The following is a 25,016-nucleotide window of genomic DNA, read 5'->3' on the forward strand; positions in this document are numbered from 1 at the left end:
AACCAGCACCCCCCATGCCACGTCCCCGCCTCTGACCTTCCTGCTGCCCACCAGGCGGCACACAGAGACGTGCGGTCCTGAGGGGCCAGGCAGAGGGCCCGGGAGGGTGGGAAGTGGAGACGTGAGGCCGCAGCAGAGTCGACCACCCACCTCTGAAGACACAGGAGAAGCCAGGGCAGAGGAGAGGGCGGCTCCCAGCACCCAGGAACCAGGGAAACCACTGGCCTCCAGAGTCACTGACAGGCAACCTCAGCCTGGTTCCGGGTCCTCACGCCTTCCAGGATCTGTGCTGCGGTCAAGGCAGACACTAAAGCTCCCAGGCCAGACAGAGCCGAGGTGGGACCCATCAGACACATGGACGCAACTCCCTCTGCAGACTTGGGAACTGACCCCAGGACTTCACCCCAGTACCCGACCTCAGTACTCCACCCCCAGTACCCTACCCCCAGTACTCCACTCCAGCACCCGACCTCAGGACTCCACCCCCAGTACCTGACCCCCAGTACTCCACTCCAGCACCCGACCTCAGGACTCCACCCCCAGTACCCACCCCCAGTACCTGACCTCAGTACTCCACCCCCAGTACCCAACCCCAGGACCCACCCCCAGTACCTTGCCTCAGTACTCCACCCCCAGTACCTGACCCCAGTACTCCACCCCCAATACTCCACCCAAGTATCTGACCCCCAGTACTTCACACCAGGACCTGACCCCAGGACCCGGTCCCAGTACTCCAGCCCCAGTACCTGACCCCAGTACTCTACTCCCAGTACTCAACCCCAGTACTCCACCCCCAGGACCCAACCCCAGTACGTGGCCTCAGTACTCCACCCCCAGTACCTGATTCCAGTACCCCACCCCCAGTACTCCACCCAAGTACCCGACCCCCAGTACTCAACCCCAGTACTTCACCCCAGGACCTGGTCCCAGTACCCAACCCCAGGACCCACCCCCAGGACCTGGCCCCAGTACTCCACCCCCAGTACCTGACCCCAGTACTCTACTTCCAGTACTCAACTCCAGTACTCCACCCCCAGTACCCAGCCTCAGTACCTTGCCTTAGTACTCTACTCCCAGTACCTGACCCCAGTACTCCACTCCAGTACCTGACCCCTAGTACTCCACCCCTGGGACCCGACCCCAGTATGTAACCCCCAGGACTCGACCCCAGGACTCAACCCCTGGGAGCTGACCCCCATACTCCACCCCCAGGACCTGACCCCAGTACTCCACCCCAGTACCCAACCCCCGTACCCCACCCCCGGGACCCGACCCCCATACCCCATCCCCGGGACCCGACCCCAGTACCCCACCCCCGTACTCCACCCCCAGGACTCCACCCACAGGACTCGACCCCAGGACTGGACCCCCCGTACTCCACCCCCAGGACTCGATCCCAGTATACCCGCTCCACCCTGGTCATTGCTCAAGCCCTCCCTGAACACACCCTCCTGCAGAGCTGCCTGCTCAGAGCTTCTGGGCAGGTTGGGCAGGTCCAACCTGTCACCCTGGGCCTCAGGGATACACAGGTGAGGTGACCCATCTGAGCCATGACGGGCAAGTCCAGGCCTTGGGTTGGAGGTAGTCTGCAGGAACCTAGTCAGCGGCCAGAGAGCCCCCAGAACCCTGAGGTGGCACTGCTGCCCCTTGGCAAGCAGCACCCCAGGGTGCAGCAGGGCCCTGCTCAGGAAGGCAGCACAGACCAGAGGGTGGCGGGCAGAGCTCCAGCGGCTCAGCGCCTGCCCCCCACCCCACCACACCCCTCACCTTCTAGGCAAGGGGACCCGGGGCCAGCTGGTCCCGTGGCAGCAGGCTGGCCTTACCTCAGGCCCCAGCTCGAGGTCACTGTTGCTTCCCCCTGCACAGCCACACCCAGGAGCATGGACCCCTGCTCTTTCAATCCTGGGGGGCTCTGGAGTCACCCCACTGCAGCCCCTGCTTCTGGGCAGCCAAGGCCCCACAGCTAAGGGGAAGGGGCTCCGGGGCTGGAAAGCCCGCCTCTGCACCACAGGCCTCCATTTACTTCGGGAAATCAATCTATGTACAAACTTCGTCTCTTTCACAAGATTCGGTGGTTTTGGCCGCTTCCCTGCACTGGACCAGGTGTCTCAGGAAACTGAAGAGAAGGGTTTCTGCTGCCCCATCCTGGGGACCGGGGTCTTGCCACCAGAGCAGGTGTGAGCTTCCACCGTTCACTGGAGGCTACACTGATCCAAAACTTGGAAACATATCAGAAAGAGGGAAAAGCAGGCTTTCTTAAGGCACCCTCGGTCGCTTGCAGGCCTCTGAAGGTCACCTGACCTTCCAGGGCACACAGCAGGTCTGTTTGGCAGGGACTGCACTGTGAGGTCAGCCAGAGGCACCGATTAGGTGCGGCGTTCCTGGACTATCCCCCGCTCCAACCGCCGACCCGTAGTTGGTTCTGTCCTCTCTGACGGTCTTTCCTCAGTGAGTTAGTCCAACCTGATCTGTGCTCCCTGTTTGCTCAGGAATTACGCCTCTGTATTTTGAGAATTATACTTCAGCAGCTTTTAAACATTTTTTTTCCCAAAATTTAAAGACACGCTCAACATGGTAAAGCAATCATACTTAAAAAAAAAAAAAAAAAGAATATCACTGATTTGAGGATGCAGAGCAGAGCTCGTGTGAAGACATGCAGGAAGATCCCACTGAGTTAAAGATGAGATGTGGCAGCAACTGATGGCTTGGAGAGAACCAGCCAAGTCTTTAAAAAACTGGTCAATTTCCATCTCACCTTGTGGAGCTCTCCTCTTTTACTTTTCAGTACTTTTCATCTCCTAAAAAAGCTCCTATTCCCTATTCCACCCACAAAATTGCATCTCTTTAATCTGCAGTGTGAAAGAGGTGTTCTCCAAGTTTTAAAGTGGTACAACCCATTTTACGTCAATATTTAACGCAGAATAAACTTAATTTTTGACATTCAAAAAGTAAGTAAAAAAACACTCTCAATGAACATAATTCAAAAAATATAAACAAGTCCTACAGCCAGCACGACCTGGTCTGGGCCGGCCTGCCAGTGTCCTCTCGGACCGCCCGCGGACTGCACCCCTCCCACCGCGGCCCGAGCCCCGCGCGGCTCACCTGCTGCCGGAGCGACCTGACCACTGCCCGGCCCACCTGCGGACAGGACGACTGCCCCTCTGCATGCTCACCTGCGGACAGAGCGACCTGATCCTTGCCGGCCCATTTGCGTAAGGGGCGATTAGACCCCCGCGCGGCTCACCCGAGGACGGAGCGACCTGGTCACTGCCCAGCCCACCTGCGGACAGGACAACCTGACCCCCTGCGCGCTCACCTGAGGACGGGCGAGCCGGATCCCGCCCCCACAGTCCAGGCCTGGCCGTCACCACCGCTGACTGCACCTGGTGGGCGCGGGGATCCTCAGCGCGGGGCTGGGGCTCTCAGATCGTCGAGGAGACGCGGACCAGTAGGAGAACCCGGCCCCGCCCAGCGCCCACCCGAACACCGTTGTGTTGAGACCCTCGCGCCCGGCGCTGCGCATGCGCACCAGGGGGCGTGGCCTCCCGGCTATGGGCGATACCAAGGGTGCGCGCTGGGCGGGGGCGCGGGCCGTACCACCGCACGGAGGGGTGCGGGCCATACCACCGCGTGCAGGGGGCGCGGGCCGTACCACGAGCGTGGGGTGGGGCGGAGCTCTCTGGCCTCTAGGGAACCAGGCCGGGACGCGCCCTTCACGGCCCAGGTCTGTTCCTCCGACCGAGATGGACCAGGAAAGGGCCGCCGGTCCCGCACTCGCCGGGAACGCGGCCCGACCACGCCTCGGTTCCCCCGCCGCGCCCCGCGGAGACACCCGGCGGAGCCCCGGGCCCGCAGTGATCCCCCGGCAGAGGCCGCGGGCGCAGTTTCGCTTCCCCTCGGGCGGGCAGGTAACCAGCTCCCTACAGGCTGGCCCCGCGCGCGCCGGGGCAGCCGGCTCCGGGCGCCGGCCGGGCGCACGTGCCCGGGGCAGGGACCGCATTGCTGCCCGGTGGCTCGTGGGGCCGTGAGGTCGGCGGGTGAACCCCCCCTCTCCGCCGCCTGGTCCCCGCCCAGCATGGGGGCCTCACCCCGGGAGCACGAGGCCGGGCTCTGGAGCTCCGGGACCACCTCCCGGCCTGGAGCCAGGCAGCCCTGCGCCCCGGATGGAGCAGCGGGGAGAGGCCGTGAGACCCCGCTGACCCGCGGCCCTGCTCACACCCGGCCGCCCGCGTGCTCCTGTGTCCCCAGCAGCGCCCTCCCCGCGGTCTCATCCCCGAGGCTACCTCCAGGGCACTTGTCACCGCTGGGCATCCTGTGCTCTCATGCGTTTGTCCTAGTTCCCTGTTGATTTTCTGACTGTGGTGTTAAGTAGCCCCTGGGCCCGTGCCCGGCACCGCCGCGGCGACCAGTGACCAGAGCGGGTGTGGCAGAAAGAGCCCGTGGGGTCCCATGGGAAGCGGCCTCTGCCCTCCAGCCCCACCTTGACCCGCTGCCTGAGGCGCCCGCAGTCACTTGACTGAGCTGCAGCAATGCCGCCCAGCCCGCAGACTCTGCAGTTTTCTTGCCCCTGTAACCCGTGAGGAGAACCACGGCCTCAGCCACCTCTCAGGACTTCTCTGAGGATGAAATAAGACATGGACATTATCAGCGCCCTTGAAAAGAAAGTATCGATTACTGTGTCCTTCCAGCACACTGGAGGTTTCCGCTCACACTCGGGCATGCCTCATTGTCTAGGTTGAACCCCGAGTCCTACCTGTCCTGTGGAAATAGATGTGAACCGCTGGGGGAGCCACCGCCTCCGCCTCCCGACCTCGGCCCTGGAGAGGCCCCGGAGCACGCGCTTAGTTCCGCGCGAGGCGGTGACCAGGCCGCCTTGCAGAGGAGGAGCTGGGGTCGGCGGCGCCAGGTGATGACTTGCTAGTCACACAGGCAGTAAATTCCTCAGTGCTTTCAAGGGTCTTGTCATCTGCTCTGCTATCTTTAAAGCACCCTGAAAAAACCAGTCATGTTTTCCGAAAATTACAGGTGTAACTAGTGATAAATAACCGGGGGAATTGAGGAAGCCAAGCCGGGGTGAGGGATCCCTCTCCCTGCTGTGTGATGTGTGGTGTGAGTGTGTGACCAAGCTAAGCCCTTTCTGTAAATGGTCGATTGAGGAAGCCAAGCCGGGGTGAGGGTAACTGACTGACTGGTCCCATTTCCCACAGGGCTCCGGGAGGCCGAGTTTGGGGGTCCAAGCTGTGAGAGTGTAGAGAAGAGGACGGAAAACACAACTTGTAGAGGAGGTGGCCAGGGTGGCATCTTTCTTTCTGATATAAGCAGTACATGCTCATTGTTTCATCAAGAAAAAGACAGGTTTTTAGAAGACATTAGCAGACGGGGCGGGGGGGAGCGGCTGTTGGGATTTCTCCTCTCTTCCTAAGAACCAAGGGAGGGAGGGAGGGAGGGATCTCCCCAGTTTTAAACCCGGGAGTCACTCTCCGGAGTGGAGTAACTCTGGAACGTTACACTGGAGAGTGGTACCCCCACACCCTGCTGCCAGTCAACAGTTGAAAGCACTGGACCTGTGCTGGCCATCTGCGGATTACAGGTCAGAAACAAGCACAGACTCTGGATTCTGGCTGTGCTGGCAATCGGGGTCCCCCCCAGCTCGAGCCAGGCTGCCCTCCATCCTCAAGGCCCGACCTCGGGTCTGTCTTTGCACCTTTGGTTCAGCTTTAGCACAAATCCCCCACGCTGGACATCTGATCAGATTCCTCAGCCCCACCTCCCCGTTATCACCTGGGCCTCCCTGTTAAGTGTCCAGTGAGAATGCCCTGACCTTGATGCTTCCTGCTGGGAACATCCTGTCCCCCAGCCCCCCAGACACACCCTGCTCCTTGGCTGTGACCCTACTTGTCCCTGTTGTATTTGAAGGTGAGCCCAGTCTCCTCCCCACTGCCCCCACCACGCAGGTCCCCACACGGGTCTCGTGGTGCCTTGAACTGGAGCTGCTCACTGTGTTTCAGCAACTAGTCTTGACAGGGTCAGAGTGAAGGGTCAAAGTGGGCGAGTAAATAATTCATCCCACTCGGGGGCTGTGAGTAGAACAATACGGGAGACCCCTGTAGATCTCTCTCATGAGAGAGACTCTCATGATCTCTCAAGAGAGCAGGCTTGCTGAGCAACAGAACTGCACGAGACATGCCCCCAACGACAAAACAGCGGTGACGTGAGACCCACATCCTGCCCGTGAGCTCAGTAAGTTAGGGATCCCCAGAACGTGCTCTCTGCACACACAAAAAAGCAGTAATTTGTGGACCTTGCTTAACCAGGTAGAGTCAAGAAGACTCCCTTGCTCAGCCTGGAGGAGGAGCTGATGATGGAAGCATGACCTCTACTCAAGAAAGACAAAGAAGTTCTCCTCCCCTCCCCACTTTTCCTCTGATTGTAAAATTGTAGCCAGTGCGTTCTCAGGGCATCTTCTATTCTAATAAAGCACCTCTTATCTACCACCTTGCCTCTCACCCCATTCTTTGTGCTCCGAAACATAAAGGACTGTGTACAGGAGCTCTTTGAAGCCCCCAAAACAGCACCCACTTGGTTTCAGTCTCATGAATACTGCTGCTGCTGCTAAGTCACTTCAGTCATGTCCGACTCTGTGTCATCCCACAGACGGCAGCCACCAGGCTCCCCCTTCCCTGGGATTCTCCAGGCAAGAACACTGGAGTGGGTTGCCATTTACTAGTTCCTTAACAACTGTGGCAAAACAAACACTTCCTGGAAACAAAAGACATTTATAACAGAAAAATGTACCTTCCTAGAGTCATTCCTGCTCCTATTGAGTATTCATTATGTCCATTTCTTTCTCTGCAAAGCATAGTTTTGAACCACCAACCACGGTGCCTATGGCTTGGATCCAAGAGTCTGAAAACACGCTAAAGGCTCAGGCTGGGGTCTCAACTCTTTCTCGCCAGTTTTACTCCTACTGCTCTGGGACCTCGGAAGCCTTGATTAACCTCTGAGCCACAGACAGGAGAAGATGAGATTGGTCTAGTCTCTTCCAGGGACTTCCCTGATGGTCCCGAGGCTAAGACGCGGTGCCCCAACACAGGGGCCCGGGTTCCATCCATCCCTGGTCCGGGAACTAGACCCCACATGCTGCAACTACGAGTCTGCGTGCTGCAGCTAAAACCCGACACAGCCAAATCAGTAAAATAAAAATAAATATTAAAAGAAAAGTCTCTGGGCATCCAGGCTTCTCCTCCTTGAGTGTCAGCTAAGCCGGTTTGCCTCTGGTGCAAATAACGAGCTGGAAGCTAATGGCTGTCATTATCGTGGGTTACAAAGAATCCTTAAGTCTCCCCTGGCCAAACACATCACTGTAACGACGAAACCTCCTCGAGAAAACTGCTGGTTCTAGCGCTGCAGAGTCAGGCTGCTTCCGGGGCCAACTGAAGTACACCCTCAGCTGGAACACCCCCCCTCAGGGCCAAGTCTGGACAGTCTTGGTTGTCACGGAGTGGGGGAGGGTGCCCTGGATGCTGTACTCCCCGGAAGATGAAGCACAAGAAACATCAGCCCTGCGGGGGCCGGGAGTGGAGATGCCCTAATTACAAACAGAAACCCTGTGAGAGACGCCCCCCAACCAGTCGGTCCAGTTCCACCTCTCGGGTTGGTACCAGATGGAAATCAGGTGACCTGGAGGGTCAAGCGCAACTGTGAGAAATGCTCGATTCATACCACAGAGAGATCTAATGACCTTGATCTCTCACCTCGGTTATTATTTTACAGACAAATTTACAGACTCAAAATTTGCCGTCCATCCCCCGCCAAACAGAGCACAAGGTGATACACACATCAAATACACAGGCACGTAAAGAAAACGGGATGGAGTGTTCCCAATATCAGGTAGAATACTGTAAGCAGGCAAATCCCAAAAGTAACACATCGAGACAGGACATGCAAAATCGCCAAACAGCAAAAACCTACCCGAGAGTTTTCAGTTTTTCCCCTGGGAACTGCAGCGTTGGGCGCAGAGACAAGGATGTGAGACTGGGGTCAGCTGAGCAGAAACCACAGCCGCAATTAGCAGACAGACTCCCTACTCGCAGGCCTTTCTCTTTTTACAGTCACCGAGCCAGAGGAGCCATCAACGAGCTGTCCCGCTCACCAGGGCCTGAGGGCCCCGGATGGCCCGACCACCACTATCCTCTGACAAAGTCCTCTGCTCAGTGAGACCAGGGCAGAGTGACTCTGGTTCTCCATAATTACTTGGTAGGCGTGGGGAGTGTCACAGGCAAGGTCTGAGTCACTCTGGACGAAAGTCACCCAGCGCGAGGGCCACAGGACGCCCATGCGCCACTCGGGGCCATGGTCATGCCCGGCGGGGGTGGGGTGGCCTGGCCCCGCGGCCAAACCTGTTTAGTGTGAGTCGTTCCAGGATAAAAACAAGCAGCAGGATGGAGGACGAAGCCTCCAGAGGGTCCGAGATGGGCTGCTTCCGCCTTCACTAGGGAAGACTCACCAGGTTGGGGTGAAATGACACACGCTGACCTCAGAGTCACGTTTCCCAAACAAGACTGCAGACAGGGCTTCCCTCTTGACTCAGTGGATGAGAATCCGCCTGCCAACTCGGGGATACGGGTTCTATCCCTGATCCAGGAAGATCCCAGATGCCACGGAGCAATAAAGCCCACGCACACCAAGCCCTGGGTCCGCGCCCAGCAACCAGAGAAGCCACGGCAACAAGAAGCCCGCCCAGTGCTACTGGAGAGCAGCCCCCGCTCTCCACAACCAGAGAAAAGCCTACACAGTGAAAAAGAGGCAGCCAAAAATAAACAAAAATTTTTAAAAAGAATAAAATAAACTAAAAAAACTCTAAAATCTGCAGACAGGGTAGCTTTATGTCTGGACGCTGGTCTTCTGTTCTTTTCTACCAATAAATATTAACCATGAAAATCAATGAGCTCCCAACCTCAAAGCACCTGGGAGCAACCTTCCTGTTAGTACACAATTCACTTAAGAAAAAGGGGCTTTCCTGATAGCTCAGCTGGTAAAGAATCCGCCTGCAGTGTAGGAGACCCCAGTTCGATTCCTGGGTCGGGAAGATCCCCTGGGGAAGGGAAAGGCTACTCACTCCAGTGTTCTGGCCTGGAGGATTCCAAGGAATAGTTCATGGGGTGGCAAAGAGTCGAACACGACTGAGTGATTTTCACTTTCACTTAAGAAAATAACAGGACCGTCTGAACTTGTGTTTACAAGCATCAAGAGAAGACATAGGGCCTAAGCTTAGGACAGTCACTGTATCATACAAAGCAAGAACACCCATACAGAGAATGCTTTTCATCAAGTTTGTTTCATAAGCATTTTTAAACTTATTTATTTCTTTATGGCTTCATTGCCGTGTGGGCTTTTTCTAGCTGCAGTGTACAGCCTGCTCACCGCGGTGGCTTCTCTTTTGCAGAGCGCGGGCTCTAGACGCCCAGGCTTCAGTAGTGGTGGTGCGTGGGCTTAGCTGCTCTGTGGCATGTGAAATCTTCCTTTGCCAGGGATCGAAGCCATGTCCTCTGCATTAACAGGTGGATTCTGAACCACTGGACCACCAGGGAAGTCCAAGCATTTTTTTAGTATGTGCTCCAAGTAACCACGGCCGTTTCAGTTAACCATGGTCCATTCCGAAGGGAGAAGAGATATTGCGATAAAACAGAATGTATTCGGGACTTCCCTTGTGATCCAGTGGTTAAGATATGCCTTGCAATGCAGAGGACGTGAGTTCAATCCCTGGTTGGGGAAGTAAGATCCTACATGCCACAGGGCAAGGAAGCCCACGTACTACAAGGAACAACAAAAGAGCCCATGTGCTGCAAGTAAGACCCTACACGGCCAAATAAATAAAATTAAAAAACAAAAACAAAAAACAATGTATTCTCGGTTGAGAAAGTAAGTCTTGGTTTAAAGCTATGTTTGTGTGTTAAGGATGTTTTTTATTTTCTGTATTTATAACGCTTTGATACCTTGGGGCGTGTCTGACCCGGAAGGACCGCCCCTCCCAGACTGAGGAGACCACATATAAACTACACAGCACCCCCACCCGCTCCATCCGGCTCTCCCGTGACACTAGCTTCCCAGACAGGCGCCCTAATCAGCCAGGACAGACGTGTCAGACGGCGGGGGCCCCTGCCCGGAGCCCAGATCCAGCTGAAGTGGTTCAGACTCAGCAATCCCTAACTGGGCCAGCCCCCTGCCCGCCCCGCCTTTCCCAGGAGGACCACCATAAAGGTCCCCATTCCTTCTGTCTCCCCGCGTGACCCCGTGGGGGGCCACCTCCTGTCTGTGGGCTGTGCGAACACAGCTCTCCTCCGCCACCACAGCACCTCCCGGGCTGCCTGTCTGACCTCCATAGAACAATCCCAGGGCACATTTGAGGCAGTTTGCCAGAGTTCACACCTACATTTTCAGGTGGACGCTCAGTTCTTTCAACCCTGTGAAAAACTAACAACAAAAAGACCCAAGAGCGAAACAAAGCCAACGAGAGCAAGAACGCTTTGAGCTTTCTGCTGAATTTAAGGCATGGGGCGAGGTTTAGTCTCTGTCTCTACTTCTTTAAAACGCAGCTAGTGATTTATTAAAAAAATAAATAAATAAAACGCAGCTAGTAATTGTCCCTGCCACCCAGACCTGCAGGCGGCTGCACCAGCGTGGCTCTCCTGGGTCGGGGTCATTTAAGTCCCCCCTGGCCGGTTGGTAAAGAACTGGCTCCTGAGCTGCCCCCAGCAGTCCTGTGTCTAGGGCCTGAAGCGCTGACCTGCTCGCTGGACACCTGGGTGTCCAGGGCCCGGGGGGATGGTCACAGGGCCCAGGGGGATGGTCAAGGTCATCTCCTCAGTGACCGAGGCCCTCAGACCAGCAGTGGCCAGTCCGCGCTGGGAAGTGTGGCTATTCTTACTCTTATTCTCCTTCGCGGATGCTTGGGTACCCAGTCTTGTTTGTACTATGCTAAGAGCCGAGGCTGAAGGTTACTGTTGAAGTAATTAAGTTCTTAAGTGAAGTGCATAATTAAAAATTAATTGAAAAGAGGAACAAATAAGGTCTGTGGAGCTTCTGTCCTCACGTCTCCCGCTGAAACACGACTTGTAAATTCAAGTCAAGCCACCTCGACATTCTTGCTGGGAATTAAAGCCCATGAGCCGCTGAGACAAGGGGTCATTGCTGAGCAGGCGCTGCTCGGACACCAACACCATTGTCTCAAACACAGGCTTCCACTTAGCTTCCGAACGACCACTGTGGCAACAGATGCTAACTTACCAAAGGCAACCAGCAGGAAGCAGGGGTGGACTCGGGGGCACCCGAGGCTGGGCTGGAATTGGGGTGCAGCTGGGAAAGTGGGGCGACATGAGGACTCAGGGCGCCTCTGGGGACCTGACGGGTCGGGGAGGGCAGGGGCTGCCTGGATGAATCCCAGAGAGAGACTTCTGTTTAGGCCAGCCTGAGCTCAGCCATGGGAGGCACGGTTTAAACTGTGACCTCTGTACAGAAGTTTGCACAGTCTTGTCTGTTATTTTGTCAAAAACGAGGCTGAAGCATCTCGGGGCCTGACCACGGCCGCTGTGCGGGATGTGAGGGCAGGTGCAGGGCCGGCCCCGGGCACAGGGGTGCGTTGTGGGGGTTTCCGTGTGAGCCCAGCGGCCTTGGAACCCACGTCGCAGAGCCTCACTCCCTGTCCTCTGTGTTCAGCAAGGCCGTCTCGGGTGGGACGAGCAGTGACGATGCGGCATCTCTGCTCCATCCCAGGAGCTCCTGGTCCAGGAGGATGTGGAGTCCTGCCCCAAGGCCACAGGTGCGCCTGGCACCAGCCACAGAAACAGAACCCAGAGCCAAGGTCACCTCCCAAGCTGACAAAGCCCCTTTGTAATTGTTGTCAAAAAGCGCCTAATCATTGCTAACAAACTTCCTGACTCCCAATTACGCAAAGATGCCCACTCTAGAAAACATCCCACAGTGCCCCAGCCAATCACCTAAGGCCAGCCTTCCAGCCTTGTTTTGTCTTAAGGCTACAAAACTAACTATTAAGCTAAGAAAACTGTCAGCTCTGCCTGGTCTGTCAGGAGGTTGGCCCACTGCACTCGCAGAGTCCACTTTATCTGCCCTTTGCTCTTACTAAACTCACTCCCTTCTGAAATGCTCTGTCTAGAAATTCTTTTCCAACCCACACTCTGGCTGTCTCAACAGAGAAGACGACACACCTCAGCCGGTTCATCCCGTAAACAACCTGCTCCAGAGGGCGGGTGCGTGCCCAGCTCACACGTGGAGCCTAACCCTGGGTGGGGGTAGGTGCTGGGAGGGCCTTGGGGGGAGGTCACAAGGGTGGAACTTCCGGATGGCATCCAGGCTGTGATGCCAGGTGAGGACACAGGGAAAAGATGCCACCGATGGAGCTGGGGGGAATCCGTCTGTCCTCAGCAGACACGGAGCTGGTCGTCCAGTCTGCAGAGTGTGAGAAATAAACATCGGGGGATTAAGCCCCCAGCCCCTGGGAGTCTGCTGCAACCGCTGGAGCTGGGGCAAGGGTGCAGCCACTGTGTGCCCATGACTACACCTCTGTCTGCAGCTGTGACTCTACTCAGAATGTGTACATATGGTTGTATATGTGGAAGCAGCACAGAGAAACTGTGTCTGCTCCACTGACAGGTGCCTGCTGGGACACCAGCATGCGCTCGCCTGCCTGACTCACGACTTGGTCCCTCTCGATTTGGGGTCACGTCAGCGTCCTGGGGCCTCTGTAACCCAGCACAACATCTCGGGCAGCCTAGAGCAACAGGGGCTTGTTTTCTCACAGATCTGGAGACCCAGCCCCCTGGGAAGCCCCCTGGGAAGGCTTGGGCGGGTCTGCTCCCGGCTTCCCTCTGGTGGTGGCAGCGGCCCCTGGTCCCCACCAGCATGTCCCCTGCGTCCCCCCTCCCCCTGCACTGGGCCCAGACCCCCCTTTCCATAAGGGCGCCCATCACAGTCCATTAGGACCCCCCTCCCCAGACTTCATTTTAACCTGATGACCACTATAAAGACCCTGTTTTGAAATCAGGTCACATTCTGAGGGGCTGGGGTTAGGACCCACCGTGTCTGTTTGGGGATGGGCAATCCAACCTGAAACGGGACCCTTCTCCGAAACACACGAATCCCACCTCATCCAGGTCTCATCTCTCAAGGCCTCGTTCCACTCACCTGTCTCAGAGAAAAGGCAACAGAGGAACGGGCTTTGCTTTTCTTTCTTGAGAACAAAGCAGATGGAGAGAAGAGAGCAGGCCTGATTGCTTTCACTAGCTTTCACTAGTGAAAAGCTTTCACTAGCTTTCACTTTGTTCCTAACCTGTAGACTGTAACTAAGTTTGCTTTTTTGCCCCCTAACTCTGCATACGCACCTATGAGGCTTCGCCTCTATGCTGATGACATCCCATATCTGGTGCTCACCTTTCAGGCTCTCTGCACAGACCACCCCTTGTAGCTTGTCCTTTTTGCATTACAGAAAGCAGGCCTCAGGGCAGTAACACAAAAGACAGTGGAGCCAATTACTGGGCTAAGGAAGCCAAGACACCCCCAGCACCTGTGGTGAGTTCTGGAGCTGCGCCTTGACCTCTGACCCCCGCCTAAGGGGACTACGGTTCAGTTTAGGGGTCTTCTTGAAAAAGGAGATCCTGATGGAAAGTATTGCTTTGGGGCAGGTCGGGTGGGACTTGGAAGTCATGTTTGGGCGAGTCTCCACCATACGGTGGAACTACCTGGAAGCAGCTGGAAACTAACATTCAAGGGCTCATAAAAATAATGACATTGCTTTGGGCTTAATTTGTAACTCAGAGAAAAGGTCTTTGCTAAATGCCTCATACAAACTTTTGACGATATGATAAACTGTAAAATCATAAAACATAAAACTCATAAAATAAATTTCAGTCTAATTAGAAATCTTGTCACTGATAAAATCTTTCAGGTGACAGACCAGTTCTTTGGGGAACTACAAACAACTTTCTCTTGGAAATCTTAAAACCAAAATATAAATACAGGCCACAAGGATCTGAGACTGAGCCTGATTAACTCAATCAGACAAGACCTAAAACCAAGGGGAAAAAAAAGTGACAAGTATAAAATTCAAACCGCTGGAATTGCTCCCTCAGCCAAACCTGTTGTGGTCTGGGCGCAGGTTGGAAAAGAATTTCCAGACATGAGACAGAATAAGAAGGGAGTCAAGTTTTAGAGTGGGAGAACCTGTTGGAACAGTGGGCCAGCTCAAGGGAGAACCGACGTCGATCGGGGTCCTTAGTCCGCTTCTATAGCCAGGGTACAAGGAGTGGGACAGGGGCCTCGCAGGTCGTTTGCTGATTGGATGAGGCACGTAGTCTGGGTGGGGAAGAGTAAGGCAAATGCCTTCTCCCTGTGGGGTAGGAGGGGAGACAGGTTCCGCCGGTCAGGAGGCCCTGAGATCCAATAACAGTTACAGCATGGGGGAGGGAGGGAAAACAGGGTCTGGTCTTTCCACTCCCGCTTCCAAGACCCTCCTTGGTTTCATCTGCTCTTTCCTCCTTGGGTCACCACAAAACCTTTAAAAAGATAATAAGCCTCAGTCATCTGAACAAGCAATATGAATGTGTTTCAACCATTCTTTGTAAACTAGTAAACTTATAATGCAATATCTGGTTCATAACTAAGTCTTTATTTTTAAAGAAAAGCCCTGAGATCTCTAGTTTTGCCTGCTTGTGGATACATCATACATATGAGAGATCTCTACCTTTGGAAAGCATTATCAAAATTAAATGCATAAAAAACTCTATTAAATTGAGAAGTGATCGCTTACAAATTAAATATAAATAAACCGGCGTAAATGGCTGATTCCAGATTCACAGGAACTACAAAATATTCCATATAAAGTTGATACCTGGTATTAAAGTTTACTGATCTAATTGACATATGGTTAACAGTCACGAAATTAAGTATAATATTTTATAGTACCTAGGTTTAATAAATATTTTATTTGTTATAAGGAAAATAACTTCATATAATAAAACTTTAAATGTAAATGAGATAAGAGCTTTGGAATAAACTCTTTAAAATAATATTTTTGAAATGTCTACTTAAAATGATCTGGTTGCAGGGAGAAAGCCAATTCTGACTCCATGTTGGAAACTGTTTCATTGACTTTCTTTTTTGTTGCTTTTATTACTATAATCATACTCAATGGCTTCCCAGAGGACCCTGCCCTCTGCTTGACTGTAAACTAAAGCGCCTTTGTTCAGAGAGTTTGTCCCTGCCCACCTGTGAACAGAAGAGGTTAACACCCCCCTTCTGAAGGCTGGCCATTCCTTTGGGGATGTTTCACAAGCCTGAAGACCCTTTCACTTTCCCCTGCCTCTCCCTCTCTAGTTTGCCCTTTGACTTTAGTTCCTTATTGCTTCTTTCTCTCTGGTCTATAAAAGAAACTGGCATCCAGACCACAGTAAGAAGGTTATTTTGAGGCACCAGCCTGCCATCTTCTCAGTCGGCCAGCTCCCCAATTAGAGTCTCTTCCTTGCCTCAACACCTCGTCTCTCGGATTCATTGACCTGACCTGCAGCAAGCAGAAGGAGTTTGGACTCGGTAACAATCTTTCCAGGTATTTGGTAACTTAAAGTTATAAAGTTGTATTAATTTAAATTAAATGATAAAAGTTTATTAAATAGCTAAAAAACACTGAGACATCAATTACTGAATTAAAAAAAACTAAAGGTATTTGTCATTGTTGTTCAGTCGTGTGTGACTCTTTGCAACCCCGTGGACTGCAGCACCCAGGCCTCCCTGTCCTTCAACAACTCCCAGAGCTTGCTCAAACTCATGTCCATTGAGTCGGTGATGCCATCCAACCATCTCATCCTCTGTCATCCCCTTCTCCTCCTGCCTTCAATCTTTCCCAGCATCAGGGTCTTTTCTAATGAGTTGGCTCTTCACATCAGATGGCCAGAGTATTGGAGCTTCAGCTTCAGCATCAGTCCTTCCAATGTATATTCAGGACTGATTTCCTTTAGGATGGACTGGCTGGATCTCCTTGCAGTCCAAGGGACTCTCAAGAGTCTTCTCCAACACCACAGTTCAAAAGCATCAATTCTTCAGCACTCAAGTGTTCTTTATGGCTCAACTCTCACATCCATACATGACCACTGGAAAAACCATAGATTTGACTATACGGACCTTTCTCAGCATAGTGATGTCTCTGCTTTTTAATACGCTATCTAGGTTTGTCATAGGGCTTCCCTCATAGCTCAGTCAGTAAAGAATCTGCCTGAAATGCAGGAGACCTGGGTTCGATTCCTGGGTTGGGAAGATCCCCTGGAGTAGGAAATGGCAATCCACTCCAGTATTCTTGCCTGGAGAATCCCGTGGACAGAGGAGTCTGGCGGGCTACAGTCCATGGGGTCGCAGGAGTCAGACACAACTGAGCGACTTAACTACTACTGCTAGGTTTGTCATAGCTTTATAAAGGTATGTTAAAATATTAACAAAAATGTATTTAGAAATATTAAAGGTAGTATAAAAACTATAAACATATTTCAAAATACTAACAAAAATGTTTGCTGTCACCCTGAGACGTTCTCTATAAAAAACCAAATATTTTTGGAAATTATCACTAGTGTTCATGCTCACCTGTCCATAAAATGCCAATATAAAAGACAGTTCATAATTGCTTATTTCTTAGTTTTTACTAAAAATTAAGGTGTTCAGTAATTAAGGATCCTAATTTAAACATGCAATTAAAGCAAATGAAATAACAAACATTTCAGTATACGGTAAGAAAGTAAAATATATGATTTTAGTAAAAAATGACATGAGGAATGGAATTACATTTTATTGAGGAAAAATAAGACTGTGAGCTTCTTGGTTTTATTTAGATGGGAAATGAGAGGCTGATCTGGATACAGAAACTGATGAGAGACTGCAGAAAAAGCTTTATGTATAATCAGGATTAACTAAGTTTAGATTTTGTTCAGTAAGCTCCTGCAAGACTAGAATTAGTTTCTTTCTGTGTTGGAAGTGCTCCTTTTTGATAACAGATCATGTGAGTTCCTGTGCCCTTAAGTGATCCGAGCTTGTTTTCTTTGTCTTGTGACTTTGGTTAAATAAGTGTTGTTTCAATGCCCTATGATCCTGTATTGTTCCAAAACCTTTTTGACGTTTCTAACAAACTTCCCAAATACCAAAATCTAACTAAAGCTCTTTTAGCCTCCACCTGACTCTGGGATGGATGCATTAAAAAAAACCTCTCTGAGACATCTCAGAGAGGAATGTCCAACTGTACATTCGGTATTTTTAATTCAGAAACTGTCAGACAACTTGAGGTAAACTATAAACTATAGTGTATGGATAAATTTCATTAATATAGATATTTCAGAATTTATATGTAGTCTCTAACATCTGATACGTCCTGATAAAATGTTATCAGTCATAATCCTAGTGATTATCCTAAAATATTTTATGTTGCAAAAACATCCAAGTTTTCTGCTAATTGTACTGTACTCAAATCTTTAATCACTCTTTTTCAAGTTTTGTCCTTTATAGACAGTCATAATTTTATAGTTTTTACAAAATGAAGATTTTCAAGAAGACTCATAAAAAGAATCGTTTAAACAAATGTAAGTTTCTGATGGCCTTTAGACAATGCCACTGAACTGGGTAACAAATGACAACACTCTGATGGAAAACCTGATTACTGCACGCAGATCAATAGGAATCAGTTACATGGGACAGAATGAATATGGTTTATATGAATATGATGAATACGTTTTATAACTTTATGACTTTGGAAAATATCCTAACTTAAATCTTTGTTCCTCAAAAAAACTTTTTCTCTTATGCTATGACCTACAACAAGTTAATAAAGTATGCCTCTGTAAACAAAGATGAAACATTTATCTTTTTCTATCTGACCCTGCCAGAATTTAGCTTCTCTAGATGGCTCTCCTTTGGATTTGATGGTTTACTACAAACAGATTACAACGAATACACTAATCACTGTTTTAATTTGTTCTGTTTCCAAAGTTTGTGCTTTTGTTTCCCCACTACACTATGACTTTGTCAATGTTACTAGCTGTATTACTTATATCCTATTTTATAAAACTGTTGTCTTTATAGTTCCAAGTGTGTAAACAGGCCTCCAACAAAAATGATGATGACTAGGTGACTTGAGGAGAAGGCAATGGCAACCTACTCCAGTACTCTTGCCTGGAAAATCCCATGGATGGAGGAGCCTGGTAGTCTCCAGTCCATGGGGTCGCTAAGAGTCCGGCATGACTGAGTGACTTCACTTTCACTTTTCACTTTCATGCACTGGAGAAGGAAATGGCAATCCACTCCAGTGTTCTTGTCTGGAGAATCCCAGGGACGGCAGGGCCTGGTGGGCTGCCGTCTATGGGGTCGCATGGAGTCGGACACGACTGAAGCGACTTAGCAGCAGCAGCAGCAGGTGACTTGAAGCAGTTGATCAGATACGTACTTCTGTATAAGATCTTTGATTGTAACAGTGTAACTCTGGATATGGGAAGAAGCAACAGAAGGGAATATTTTCCTGGACCACAAGAGACCAGTAAGTACAAGTAATCCAGAGAATTCTGAATACTGTTTTATGGTCCAGTCCAGTAACAGCATATTGAATGGCTTGTTAAAGAAACCTTCACAAGACCTGGGAATGAACATTCCTAGGACCGTGGGACAAAATAGTCACGTACTGCTCCCAAACCACAGCCAGCTTCGTGACCCTGAAGGGTTTCTGCCAACTGGAAATTGGCACTTGCCATCTACTTCTACAAAGATGAAATCATGGCCATCGCAGCTGCTGACCTTCAACACCCCCTGAAAAGAGTTCAGGGTGGAGATCGGGAATGAGGCACTCTCTGCTCTGAAAAAAACTGGCAAAACAGGCCTTTAGATAGTTAGACACTCTGGGGAGGAGATTTCTATGAGCCCTGATTCTCGTATCTTCTCGTACCTAGAGAAACACTAACACCACTGACGCTGACAGATGCTTTGGCTATTAAGGAAAATTTCAACTGAAGTAAAAATAGAGTAGCTGTGGCTCTGACACCCAGGGAAATGGTGTCTAGGAGACAATATTGTGTGACTGCAGACAAGTCCTTGTATTTTAAGAACTTGAGTTTCCTGAGCTGTGTCAGACTTAGGATACCATCAGCCATTCCGAAAACAAAGTCAGCTAGCAGCAGGTGATTAAACCTTACTTTTTAAAAAGTCTCCTCTTGTCATCATTATATGCTTAGAAAATGAAATTGCTTAAGACCATATGTTGACAAGAAGAAAAAAACACAAGTGTACTGGACTGGATGAAGCACAAGCTGGAATCAAGATTGCTGTGAGAAATACCAATAACCTCAGATATGCAGATGACACCACCCTTATGGCAGAATGCGTAAAGGAAGTAAAAAGCCTCTGATGAAAGAGAAAGAGGAGAGTGAAAAAGCTGGCTTAAAGCTCAACATTCGAAAAACTAAGACCATGGGACCCAGTCCCCATTCACACTTCACGGCAAATGGGAAAACAGTGGAAACAGTGAGAGACTTTACTTTCTTGGGCTCCAAAATCACTGCAGATGGTGACTGCAGCCATGAAATTAAAAGATGCTTGCTCTTTGGGAAAAAAGTTATGACCAACCTAGACAACATATTAAAAAGCAGAGACATTACTTTGCCAACAAAGGTCCATCTAGCCAAGTTATGGTTTTTCCAGTGGTCATGTATGGATGTGAGAGTTGGACCATAAAGAAGGCTGAGCACCAAAGAATTGATGCTTTTGAACTGTGGTGTTAGAGAAGACTCTTGAGAGTCCCTTGGACTGCAAGGACATCCAACCAGTCCATCCTAAAGGAAATCAGTCCTGAATATTCATTGGAAGGACTGATGTTGAAGCTGAAACTCCCAATATTTTGGCCACGTGATGCGAAGACCTAACTCATTTGAAAAGACCCTGATGCTAGGAAAGATTGAAGGCGGGAGGAGAAGGGGACGACAGAGGATGAGATGGTCGGATGGCATCACCGACTCAGTGGACATGAGTTTGAGTAAGCTCTGGGAGTTGGTGATGGACAGGGAGGCCTGGTGTGCTGCAGTCCATGGGGTCACAAAGAGTCAGACATGACTGAGTGACTGAACTGAACTGAACTGAACTGAATGTCCAATAGCCACATTGATGTCCACACCCAAGCACTGACCAAGTACACCACAATCAAAACTGTCATCAAATGTAACTTGATTCTTATTCCTTCTTTGACCCCTAGTTAAAATAATCCTTTTACTGATATTTGGCCTCTGTTTTATAAATTACTTGTTAAGTTTTATCTCCTCCAGATGACAACAGGTTTAAGTTAAATAAACAGGGTGACAATATACAGCCTTGATGTACTCCTTTTCCTATTTGCAACCAGTCTGTTGTTCCATGTCCAGTTCTAATTGTTGCTTCCTGACCTGAATACAAGTTTCTCAAGAGGCAGATCAGGTGGTCTGGTATTCCCATCTCTTTCAGAATTTTCCACAGTTTATTGTGATCCACACAGTCAAAGGCTTTGGCATAGTCAATAAAGCAGAAATAGATGTTTTTCTGGAACTCTCTTGCTTTTTCCATGATCCAGCAGATGTTGGCAATTTGATCTCTGGTTCCTCTGCCTTTTCTAAAACCAGCTTGAACATCAGGAAGTTCACGGTTCACATATTGCTGAAGCCTGGCTTGGAGAATTTTGAGCATTACTTTACTAGCATGTGAGAGAGACTACAGCCCTCCTCAGAACAGATCCTGCAGGAATAATCAGAAAAGTCACCCTCGGGCCCCTTAATAAAGCTCCAGGACACCCATGAGGGCCTCTGAGCTGGACAACTGGTGATTGTCAAACAGAACAAAACTAAGGTTTTGTCCTCAGCTGGACAAGAACCACCCCTATTTCCCTTCCTCCACTGATACAGAGCGAATAAACTGACTGGGGCGGGGGTGGGGGGAGGGCGGGAATTTGTTGCAGTGAAAAGGAAAAAAAAAGGGAGAAATGACTTTCTTTTTTTCCTGAGAACAAAGAAGACACAGAGACAGTCCGCAGGCCTGATCACTCCTAGTCTTTACTTTGTTGTGTGTGCTTAGTAGCTCCGTCGTGTCTGACTCTGCGGCCCTATGGACTGTAGCCCGCCAGGCTTCCCTGTCCCTGGGAGTCTCCCGACCCAGCTCTCCCGCGTTGCAGGTGGATTAAAGGTTCCTGGCCTGTGGACTGTAACTCTGCTTGAGCTACCTTTACACCCATCATCCTTGACTCCATGCTAACTGCATCCTGCACGTGGTCCTCACCTTTACCTGATACTTTACCTTTACGTTTATCGGGCACACTCGTCTCAGCCCTCCCCGCCCAGTTTTTCTCTTTTTGCATTACAGAACCAAAGCCATGGTACAATACACAAAAGCCAATGGATCCAGCTACTGGGTTGCCAGACAGCCAGACCCAATCCCCTGCTACCTGACACCAGCCCGTGACCCTGCAAGAAACAACGCCAGAGGAGGAAGAACACAAGATCCTTACGCCACTGATTTTCATCACTGCCCTCTGACCACGCGCCCTCATCTGTATGATCCCCCAGACTCCTCATGGAGGGGGCTCCAGCTCCTGAGGACACGTGCCTGCTGAGTCTCCCCTCTGCTGGCTGGGGACTAAAGCCACCTTTCCGTCTCCTCCAAACTCTGTCTCTGTATTTTTCTTTTGGCTTCGGTCCACAGACAAGGCCAAGATGTTGGTGGCATCACACTCATCACTAGATGATGCTGAGAGCAAAGCTTTGGTGCCAGGAGACCAGCTGCACACCGAGTGTTCACACTGCATACGTGTGACCAACTTGAGAAGCCTCACGGCTGCATGGCCGCGCCTTCGGGTCATTTCACTGCCGCACCACACCCTTGGCCTGTACAGAGCTCATACACATTTAAGTCGACTCCCAGGACCCTTGGAGTTGACGTTTTCTCTGAAAATAATTGAAAAATGAGCATGTTGCCGTGGGTTGCTGCGAGCACCAGGGCCTGGTGCACCCAGCTGGGCTGCCAGGCAGGCCTGCAGGGAAGGCATGTTCCCCTCCGGCTGATTCCGAGCTGTCAGCAGACACGTGACTCCTGCTCACATGCCCGGGCGGGAAGTCCTGCCTGCTGTGGGCCGGCCCTGAGGTCTGGGAAGGGGTGGCTCCTGTGCGTCCACCGCTGCGGACAGGGAGGGCGGCGGTGATTGCTGCTGCTTCAGAAAGTGGGGCCCTTTGCAGTCTGCCCGGGAGGGGAGGCCCGATTCTGCTTGGCGTCCTGCACCCCTCCTCTGGGGACGGCAGGGAGCCCGGCCTCTCCCCTTTTCTGGCCTTGGTGGGCTTCCTTTGCAGACAGCTCCCTTTGTTTGGAGTTCGAGGCAGAAGGAGAGGAAAAGGTCAAGTGGCTGTGAGCAGAAAGGGTTGCAGTGAGAAGCAGAAAAAGAGGAAGGAGCTTTTCTCTTTCCTGAGAGCAAAGATGATAAAGAGAGCACTGCACAGGCCTGAACATGTCTAGTTTTTTTTTTTTTTTTTCCTTTAACTGCTCCTGACTCTGAATGTCTGAAACTAAGTTTGCTTTTCTGCCCCCTAGCTCAGCAGGAGCTACAATTCACACCTATCTTTCTTTGACTCTGTGCTAAATACATCCCCTATCCGGTGTTTACACTTACAGCACCCTTCCCCTTGCAGTTACAGACCAGAAAGAAGGTCTCAGAGCCACCACCTAATGGCCAGACTCAGTTATTGGGTTACTGACGCCAGTTTCTGTCTGTCTTTGAAACAATGCAAGAGGAAGACATCAGGACCCCATCCCCTTTGTTCCCCACATCTCCTGTGCGAGCCCCCATGTTACATAAGCCCTGGACTCCTCATTGCAGTTCCTGAAGCAGGAGCCTGCTGTGTGCTCCTCTCCACCTGCTGAGAATTGAAGCCAGCTTTCTATTTCCTCCAGACTCGCTCTCTGTATTTTTCACTTGGCTTCAGTGGGCAGAGAAAGACAAGATTTTGGCCGGCAACCATTCTGGGGTCCTGTCCATGATCTGGTCGCTGGCAGGTGGCCCTAACAGACAGCCAGGGGCTCCGGCCCGCCTGGTGACTCACTGGGGAACTCAGGACTGCGGCAGAGAACAGGGCAGAAGCTGCTCTTTGCAGCTGCCAAGGCTTCCTTTGCCTTGAAAGCATTTTTTCTTCTCTTGTCCACTCCACCTTAACTTCCACTCCGAGAAACACTAAATATTGGAGGATCAGAGAGGGCGTCTTGTACGTCATCGTGACACCTGCTAGCATTTTCTTAAGTCCCCCAAGGTACACCTCAAGGCCTCTTGACATTTTCCTTTGGAGGAAATGGATGCAGTTTCTGTTTGGGTGTTTTTTTTTTCTCCCTATGGAAGTGGGGGGCCCGTTTGTAAGGTGCTGCTTTGGACAAGGGTCACAGGCTTAGTGAGACTTGGAAGTCCTGTCTGGGGTAGTCTTGCCATTTGTTTTTGAATTTCTGGGCATTTCTTCATCCGCTTTGTTTTCTGTGACTTTCCACTTGTGAGGTTTGGTTTGGTTTGCTTTGTTTTCTTTGGCCTGTGCTGCAGACTTCTGACACGAACTGCTCGAACTATAATGGGAGGCACTTTTTCTGAGATTCCATCTCAGAGTGCCCTAGGGAAAATCCTCAGTGACTGGTTGACCTGAGGTTGGAGATAAATGGGCTCAGCTTGGACATTTACAATCAGCCAGCCTCCATTTGGAGAAGGAAATGGCAACCCACTCCAGTGTTCTTGCCTGGAGAATCCCAGGGATGAGGGAGCCTAGTGGGCTGCCGTCTATGGGGTCGCACAGAGTCGGACACGACTGAAGTGACTTAGCAGCAACAGCAGCCTTCTCCTTGCATTTCTTGAGGCAAGAGATAGGTGGGCTACAGCTGAGGAATTTACAACCAGCCTCCTGTTTGCCATCCAAAATGGAAGTAACAGCAGAATAAGGGTAAATAGCCAGTCTTTTTCTCTTGTAAACACCTTACTGTAATAGTCATGGAAAGGACAAAGAGAAGGCAAAATCCTGTGTGAGCCAAGGATTAAAAGATCTCCCCTTACTCCTTTTTAGGATAAGGGAGATACTACAGATCCTACCGGAGAAGGCAATGGCACCCCACTCCAGTACTCTTGCCTGGAAAATCCCATGGATGGAGGAGCCTGGAAGGCTGCAGTCCATGGGGTCCCTGAGGGTCAGACACGACAGAGCGGCTTCACTTTCACTTTTCACTTTCATGCATTGGAGAAGGAAATGACAACCCACTCCAGTGTTCTTGCCTGGAGAATCCCAGGGATGGGGGAGCCTGGTGGGCTGCCGTCTATGGGGTCGCACAGAGTCGGACACGACTGAAGTGACTTAGCAGCAGTAGCACAGATCCTACACAGTGCAGAAAGCCTCCTTGGAGTCCAAGTCAGAGGATAATTCCATGGGGTTGTAAAGAGTCCACCACGACTGAGTGACTTTCACTTTCACTTCACTTTCATGAGTCCTGCTCCTCCCAGAAGCCTTCACTTCAAGATCCATCTTGGCTAAGATGTGCGTGCTCACCCCAGAGGAAGGTCCAGAGACAAATAACAGCAGGGGGGAGGGGGAAAGGGGAAAAAAGCAAGATGATTGACCTGAGGGAAGACAAAGACCCAGAAAGGAATTTTTTCTGCCTCCTTCAGTTCAGTTCAATCACTCAATCATATCTGACTCTTTGTGACCCCATAGACTGTAGCATCCAGGCCTCCCTGTCCATCACCAACTCCTGGAGCTTGCTCTAACTCATGTCCATTGAGTCAGCGATGTCATCCAACCATCTCATCCTCTGTCATCCCCTTCTCCTCCCACCTTCAATCTTTCCCAACATCAAGGTCTTTTCCAAGGAGTCAGTTCTTCGAATCAGGTGGCCAAAGTATTGGAGCTTCAGCTTCAGCATCAGTCCTTCCAATGAACACCCAGGACTGATCTCCT

At 51.0% G+C, this 25,016-nt stretch overlaps 1 protein-coding gene across 6 annotated transcripts in view; it reads right to left on the reverse strand.

Moving 5' to 3' along the window:
- CLN8 (CLN8 transmembrane ER and ERGIC protein) overlaps nt 1-25,016 on the reverse strand; it is a 57,274-nt gene that overhangs the window by 9,356 nt on the left and 22,902 nt on the right. The window contains exons 1-2 of one of the 6 annotated variants that reach the window (XM_070364339.1): nt 3,317-3,453; nt 3,103-3,173 (exon numbers count right to left, since the gene is read on the reverse strand). The exons of 1 other annotated variant lie outside the window; for it this stretch is intronic. The gene's annotated coding sequence lies outside the window, so the exon portion shown is untranslated. Of the gene's footprint in view, nt 1-3,102; nt 3,199-3,316; nt 3,457-4,283; nt 4,467-7,971; nt 8,098-25,016 lie in introns of those variants that run through there. 4 more of the 6 variants (XM_070364343.1, XM_070364341.1, XM_070364340.1 and 1 more) reach the window with 4 other exon arrangements.

Source organism: Bos mutus, chromosome 27 (genome assembly GCF_027580195.1).
Source record: "Bos mutus isolate GX-2022 chromosome 27, NWIPB_WYAK_1.1, whole genome shotgun sequence".
In the NCBI taxonomy this organism is placed as follows: domain Eukaryota; kingdom Metazoa; phylum Chordata; class Mammalia; order Artiodactyla; family Bovidae; genus Bos; species Bos mutus.